Here is a 7,893-nt window from a genome sequence, read left to right as displayed (position 1 = left end):
TTTCGTTGTATTTCATTCTTAATTGGTTTGATTACTTGTTATATGTCTGCAGAATCTTGTGCTAACAAATTTGACTGATAAAGAGGGAGAAGTCAGCCCAGTGGAAAGTCAAAGAAATGAGTTTGAAATTGTTGGACTTGAGCAGCTCTTGAAAAATAAAACACTCTCGAGGTGGGCAATTATTTTTAATACAATCTTTATTGTTTTAAGTTTAGTTTATTCTAGTAGATCTTCATACGGTTCATTATTTTCTATCTTCCATTATCATGCTTATTTGTCATATTGTTTCTTTTCACTCATTGTTTTTTCTTCTTGCAACTTTTATCAATGTAGTTATAATGGAAAGGAGGTGAATCACTTTAATACAATCTCAGTGTCAATTGTATGTCTAAATAAGTTTAAATCTAAAATGAAAAATAAACATTCTATCTATGATACACTTCTCTTGTCTATGTTAACTTCATAGTGATTCACAGTGTTGCATTTCCATGGAAAGTAACATTGCACTATAGGATGGATTTCTGGATCCAACTACATAATAACTTTTTCCCAATGTTTTGAGATTCACTAATACACTCATCATTAGGTAAGAACTAAGAACTTATTGTCATTCATGTTACATGTGATTAGTTCTAAATTTCTAATCATTCTACAAGTGTTGTATTTTTTGCAAGTCTTACAAATGGTGTCTGAATGAATGGATATCAACCTTTTTCTTTGCTGCTAATACCTTTAAAATTCTCACGTGAGACTAAAACTGATTAAAATTTGGATGAAATCAACTTAGTCTCTTCAACTTCCACCTTCACCTTCTTCCAAGCTTTAATTCAACCTTTTTTCATGGTATTGGTAATGGTTTGGGAGTCACTTTCTCAAGCAATTTTTTTCCAATCCTTAATCACAATTTGGAGAACTTTGATCAAAACCAGCCATCAATTAGATTATTGGTTAAGTTTCTAGGTCTGCAGATATTTAAGATTGTTTGCCCATTTGAGTCCTGAAACTCCTCTCCTCTTGCAGCAAGCCAAGGATTAGTCTTAGCTAATTTATCAAAAAAAAAATTAATGCCTTAGGAGGGAGGTTGCTGAACTACTTTAGGCTTATCAAGTGTAACAAATGCTTGATCGTCATTGGAGGAGGCATACTGCATATATTAACAACTAGGATTTTTGTTATGTTCTATGGATATTTTTTATAATTTTATTGACAAGGAATTGATTTTGTAATATTCAGGGAGCAGTTCAATCACTTTATAGGTTTATTATAGTCACGAGTTGTAGATAATTCTCTGACATGGAAAATTATGATGTAAAAATGAGAGAAGACCTTAATGGTAGAAATGAACCAAATAGAGTGCAAGTTGCAGAGACTCAGAGATGGCAAGATAAGAGGAAGAAGGCAAGGGAAGAGAAAGATAACCTTTCTTGTGGCAATGACTTGTTTTCTGATGCATTGTCTCCCTCTGTTACCAGAAATGTAAGTCGACACATTTTGTTTGTGTTGTCTATTGTATAGTTTAATGTGTATTTTATTTTCTTCCAACCCCCATTCAAGAATGATAAATCATTCTATTGACAGTACTTGTTTATTCATTTTTTGGTATATTAGCTATAATGGCACATGTTGCAGGTTTGTGATGATGCTTGTTCGACTCCAGAAGGTATAGAAAAAGATTTTATGGGTATGTAGTCTCACAGGGAACCAACATCCACTTCACATTTGCAACATAGACCTTTTGGAGATGAGAGTACACCATGTTGGTTATTTAGAGATGCATACACACCAGATAGACCCAATGCTTATCAACTTGTACCAAGAACAAGTACAGAAGGTGAGTTGTTTGGGAATGGGCAGGTTGAAGACATGTTGAAGACCCCATCCAATAGGCTTAATAGCCTCCAATACCTGAGGTCTCAAAACCAAGTTCAAGGTCTGAATCATACCCCACATGCTAAAAGGGAAGCAACAAGCACCATTGTAACTGGCATGCATATTCTTTTTGAAAATAAAAATAAATCATTGTTGGAATTCCGACATCAACCCAACTTTGTACTAATGGCTAAACCGTCAGACCAACATCATCCTTGTCGATGCATAGTTCCTAGTAGGCGTCAAAATTTTGACGCCAATTGAAGAAACATCTGACGAGGATGTTGTATGTCTGACACCACTTTATTATCGGACGCTCGTCATAGTCGTCGTTGATGCAAATTCATGGTAAGCATCAGAATTTCGACGTCCATTCGACGACATTCTTTGGTCGGATGTACAATCATGGTCATCATCGGAAGAGTTTAGGATGTCATCAGAATTCCGACATTAGATGGCACCATCAGAATGCCCAACGATGAGTTTTTGACGGCTTCATTTGTTGGCAGTCCGATTTAAAGTAGTCAAAATTCTGACGATAGGTCATCGTAAATCAGCCCCAAATGTACTACTGATGTTGTACATGAGTCCACAAGAGAAAGGGGAAGACAAGTGTATAACAAAGTTATTGGAGGAAGATGGTGAATGTTCTAGCCAGATGCTTGAAGAGTAGGACAAAAAAATTGTGTACATATCAAAGTGATGGAGTTCATTGCAGGCTATTTACAATTTGAAAGATAAATCTATTACCCAACTTATTTTTACTCACAAAATTGTATTCCTACTTGGCGTGTCTAATGTAGGAGCATCTGAATGAATTGGCAATCTACATCAACGAAAAATATTTTTAATTTTTTTCTCTATTTGGATATTTTCTTGTGTTTTGGGAATCTATTAGCATAAGGAACTCGGATATGCAATCAAATTTGCCAGTTTGAAGTTTTTGCCAATTGTCATTTTAAGGCTTCGTAGGGTAGTTTTTAGAATTTCTTTATGAAAAACCTGTAAGGACTCGAGTAAAATCCTTTTGGCAGGGACATTCTTAAAAGTTCTATGTGGAATATGGAAAAATAATCTTAGTCATATCTTTGATAGTTTGGGATATTTTAATGTTGAAATTTTGTTGAAAAACATCAATAGTTTATGAAAATTTTAATATTTCAAAATTTTGGAATGCTAGAGTGAAATCCTTTTGTAGGGGATCTTGGTAGGTCATCCAAAGAATACTCGCCAGTTTTTAGAAAAAAATGGAACACTTGGTTGCACATTCCTAAACACCAAATTTTTTAATTTTTGTATTTAAGTTCTAATTGTATTTAAGTGATTTCTTTTTTAGAAAAAGAGAGAGGGAGAAAATTGCAAAATTATGAAGGAATTTTCTTGCAAAGTTGAGAGGCCATGTGAAGGCCCATGTGTAATGTTTTGGATTAAGGCAAAAACGGGTTTTGAAGGGGCCTTGAAACCCTTTACATAGAAGATTCTAAAAGACTTAGAATCAAAGCATTAGAAGATCCAAAACAAAATAGGCTGCAAAAGATAGGATAATACATAGGGCAGCCAAAAAAACCAATGAATGCCCACACGGGCTAACAAAAGACTAACAAATAACCAGAACACAAACCCAAAAACACACAAAAGACAACACAATTACATGAGGCTCTTAAGGGTCTCAACGACCTCAGCCTCCAATAGGCTCATCTTGTCAGCATCCATCCTCACCTCTTTGTAATCCACACTCCGATTAGCAACTTTTTTCTTCATGTTGCCCCAGGTCTTCTTGAAAGGGCCTTGATCGTCCCAAGTCTTCTCATTATCATCACCAATATTGATTAAAACTTTCTCCTAATGCTTTTTGTCAAGATTATTCACCATGGCATTCATGGCCTCTACCATCTATTTGACAATCTTATGATTGTTGGTCATAATTGTCTTGAGAGTGTCTTGAAATTTCTAGTAGTTTTCTTCCACATGGGTGAGCCTGTCTTCAAATATTTTTTGCATTTGATCAATTCCCTCAACATCTCTATTGATGCAATCCACCACAGATTTCTTTTCATCTTTTGTCCATTGCTCGTTACCTTTCTGATTATCCTGAGTAGTGACCACATGAATAGCTTCCATCTTGCTGCTCAAGGCCCTTTGGTTGAGTCTAACCTCTTTAAGCTCATGAAAGAGCCACTTGAACATGCTGAAAGCATCAATGGTGTGCTCCTTGGTCATTCCCAAAATATTTTCATAGTCATCCCTCTTATCACTCAACTCCGCACTCTTCGTATGAAGGTCTTTGGTGGTACTTTGCAGAGGCGGGAAAGGGGGCGGTGAAGGGGGCTTCTCAAGGGTCTGTCTATTAGGCCTCATGCAAACCCTAATACCACCCGTGAAGCCCTCAAAATTAGCCTTATTACCACTAGACATAGGGGAATCCTTGCCAGCCAAGGTGGACAAAGAAGAAAGGCCCATGTGTAATGTTGCTTGTAAATATTGTGATGCAAATTTCTATACTCGCTATGTTGATTTGAATCAAATTAAAAATATATTTTGTTGTGTTGTAATCTATAATGTGTTGTGAATTTTGTGAGTTTATAGTCGGACGGATTACCTCTAGCGTCAATTGCTTATATCAATGGGATATTGAAGCAATCAAGATTGTTAAGGAGTTACAATAGTGTGTTATATTTCTTTTTTGTTGTCTTGCATTATGTTTCTTTTTTGCTTTCTTATTCTATGTTGATTTGTTCATGGTTGGCTATTGGTTGGATTCACTTATCATTTAAGTAGCTTTTTATTGTAGAAAGTTTTGGATCCCTTCAAAACCTATTTTACCTTTCATCTAAAACATATGAACAATCTAAACATCGATCATGTTGTTACCAAAGAAAAACTTTAAGATATTTCTCTTCCCTCAAACATTTAGGAGTTCTACTCTATTGATTTTGATGATTTATTTCCATTTAAAATCCACACTTTCTTTAAATCAAACAACAACTATTAATAAAATATGTATTTTGTCAAAAAATGTCAAATCAAACTGTTTGGGAAGACACTCCAATAACTATTGAGAAGGTCCATATGACTTGTTTTGATATATAAAATTCTTTCACTTTTAATAAGAAATGGACATTTTTTATAATTCAATATGTAAAAAAATAAAATTTTAAGATGTCAAAGTGTACAAAGATTTTTAGTATCAACATTGAAAAACACCATCTCTATTTATTAATAGAATGAAAAGAACACTTGATTTAAATCAAATGCAATTAATTAAGATTTGACATTCACTTTAAGAAACACAAATTTTCAGACAAGTAAAGTGAAGATTCATTCCACACAGCCTCTCTAAGCATTTTTAAAAGAATCTGGCTTAGTGGGTGTACAATATTCTGGTCTACTGGTGCAGACGCCATAACTTTACAATCCACTCACAAACACTGTTTAATTGATCTGATGTGGACATGGGCCTAAAAACAATTAGGAAAATTGGTTTCCTTGTTTCCTTTGCACGCGTATGATTTGATAATTAATTATTTATAATGGGGTGGTGATACAATTCAATTTCAGTATGAAGATGCCTCGTGTTGTCCACATTGAAGGGCTCATATTTCAGGAGCTGTCAAATTAGAGCAATGGATTAAAATTTTCTAGTCAGCCCACTACATCATGGAGTAGTACTGGGACAGAACTTTCCGTTGTTATTTGTACGGTTCCGTGGTATTGCCGTTCTATATATGTTTGGCAGATTGGATTTTAGGGTACAACATTTTGGTTCATGGCGTTAATAGATGAAATTTGGAGCTCATTGATTTATTGCTTTCTTTTACAGTGATGGTTGTTTTGAAATTGGGTTTAGGTATATGATCAGATGAACTATATTGTGGGTGATTTGTATTTTGAGAGATTTGCAGAGGTAGAGAGTTTTTTTTGATCTAGTAAGCTTGTCGTTTTTTGCAGGAGAAAGGTGATTAAAGATGGTCTGCAACTATGGTTGCAGGTTGCGTTGCTCACATGGCAGTCTAAAAGTTGGAGGTGATTATATATGGATTAAGGATATTAAGTTTTCATAATTCATGTGAACGAGTATTGAAAGCTTATGGATTTGATTGTGTATCTTTTTATATCGATGTTTTGAATAATATTCTATGATCTATCATTAAGATTGTAAAATAGAAAAGAAGAACATATGAAAACAAACAGAATTATATTCTTCATATTTTTAAAATTGGAGGTAAGTATCAGTGTCTTTGTGTGTGCATCCATGTCTTCCACTGCAAAGCTTAGATAAAGCTACACAAGATCAATTGGCAAGAGGTCAACGATTACCCAAATTGCTCAAACAATCTCAATCGGATCCTTTAACAGTGGAAGAACAAATAGTTATGAATGATTGTGGGGTGATTATTATGAGGATCACATGCATTAAAAACAGTAAGTTTTTAGGGTTCATGTTAATAAGTATTGAAAGTTTTTGGATTTGATTGCATGAATTTTTTTCAGACAACACTTTTGATCTTACTCTATTACCCATCATCAAGATAATGAACCAACGAATTTTATTTTTTTAAATTCTGTATAATAGATTGTTTTCAGCAAACAAGCTAATTTATATTCTTGATACTTTAAAAGTTGAGATAAGTATCTGTGTCTTTGTGTATTGCATCCATGTCTTCCACTGCAGAGCTTAGGATAATATAGGATTATGGGGTGATCCTTTTGATTGTCAATTTTGATTATGAACTGATCTTTTTGGTTGTAGCAGATGAGGTGTAAATATGGCATTAATTGTTGAATTTTTAATGTTTAAATAAATGAAAATACCTAAATATCATTGCCATCTCTGACTATCGTACTGAAAGCTTGTGAAAAATGTTATATCAAAAGATAACTAGTGCACTATATTTCCTTAAAGAAGTATAGCTGTTTAACCAAGCTGTACATGGTTTTATTATAACAAATCGAGTATCAAAAGTTTTTAGATTTGATTGTGTATCTTTTGTATCAGATCATACTTCAAATTGATCATCAAGATTACGAATTAAGGAAGAGAAGATTTATATTCTATATAGATTGTTTTGAAGAAACAAGATATTCTTTGAACTTTGAAAGTTAAGTATCTGTGTCTTTGTGTGTTGCATCCATATCTTCCACCGCAAAGCTTAGCAAAATATATGATTATGGGGTAATCATTTTGAGGGGCACTTGCAAGCTATTGCATGCAGATGAGCTATAAATATGGTATTGATTGTTGAACTGTTTAATGTTTTATGTACGTAGTTTATTTATAACAAATCTGGAAGCTCTGGCTGGATCTAATAAAGGTAAATAATTATTGATCTAAATCTTCACTTATTCTTGCAGGATGGGTTGGAAAATTCATCAAGGCTACGGCTATGGAAGATATGATGGGATTTGTTTGCCTAGAGATAAAAATTGCAGAAGGAATAGAGAACTATTTTGGCCACAGAGCTCAATTTCAAGGCCGTGGAAATTACAGAAGATGTTCCATTAAAATCCTACTTGGTGAAAAGTGACACAGTGAAAAATATCATATTACATGTAGTAGAGAGAGTCCCTCCCTAAAGACTTCTGTGATAGAAGAATGATTTTCTTCTCCGGTTAACAGTTTACTTGTTTTATTAATAAAAATCTTAAAAACATCATTTAGATGATGCTTGGAGCATCTTTATCTGCTTAATCCAATGTTTTCTACGTACGGTAAACTGTCCATCTTGTGTCCTTGACATCCTACACGGTTAGGTCAAATAAAATATGACAAGACATTTTTATAAATGTATTTCATATTATCTGTGATTTAAATCTGTTGTATATTAGAAATAATGTTTAAAAATGTTATTGAATGGCTGATACGTAGAGATATTTATTAGCATATTTATCTTTAGAGGAATATAGATAAAGTATGTCGAAAATATCATATTTGTTCATTATTCCACTTAAAAATTAATTATATTATAATTAATATTAAATTATTATTAAGATAATGATTATATTTGATATTATAACTAAAATTAA

General features: G+C 33.5%; 1 long non-coding RNA gene across 1 annotated transcript; it reads left to right on the top strand.

The window, feature by feature from the left end:
- Positions 1–5,639: 5,639 nt before the first annotated feature.
- LOC131041580 (uncharacterized) lies at positions 5,640–7,597 on the top strand. Its single transcript, XR_009105049.1, has 3 exons — positions 5,640–5,716; positions 5,818–5,892; positions 7,222–7,597. It is a non-coding gene; the product is annotated as an uncharacterized LOC131041580 (long non-coding RNA).
- The last annotated feature ends 296 nt before the right edge of the window (positions 7,598–7,893 follow it).

This window comes from Cryptomeria japonica, chromosome 8 (assembly GCF_030272615.1).
Source record: "Cryptomeria japonica chromosome 8, Sugi_1.0, whole genome shotgun sequence".
Taxonomy (NCBI): Eukaryota; Viridiplantae; Streptophyta; class Pinopsida; order Cupressales; family Cupressaceae; genus Cryptomeria; species Cryptomeria japonica.
Note: the sequence above shows the minus strand (reverse complement) of the source record. Positions and strands in the feature narration are given on the sequence as shown.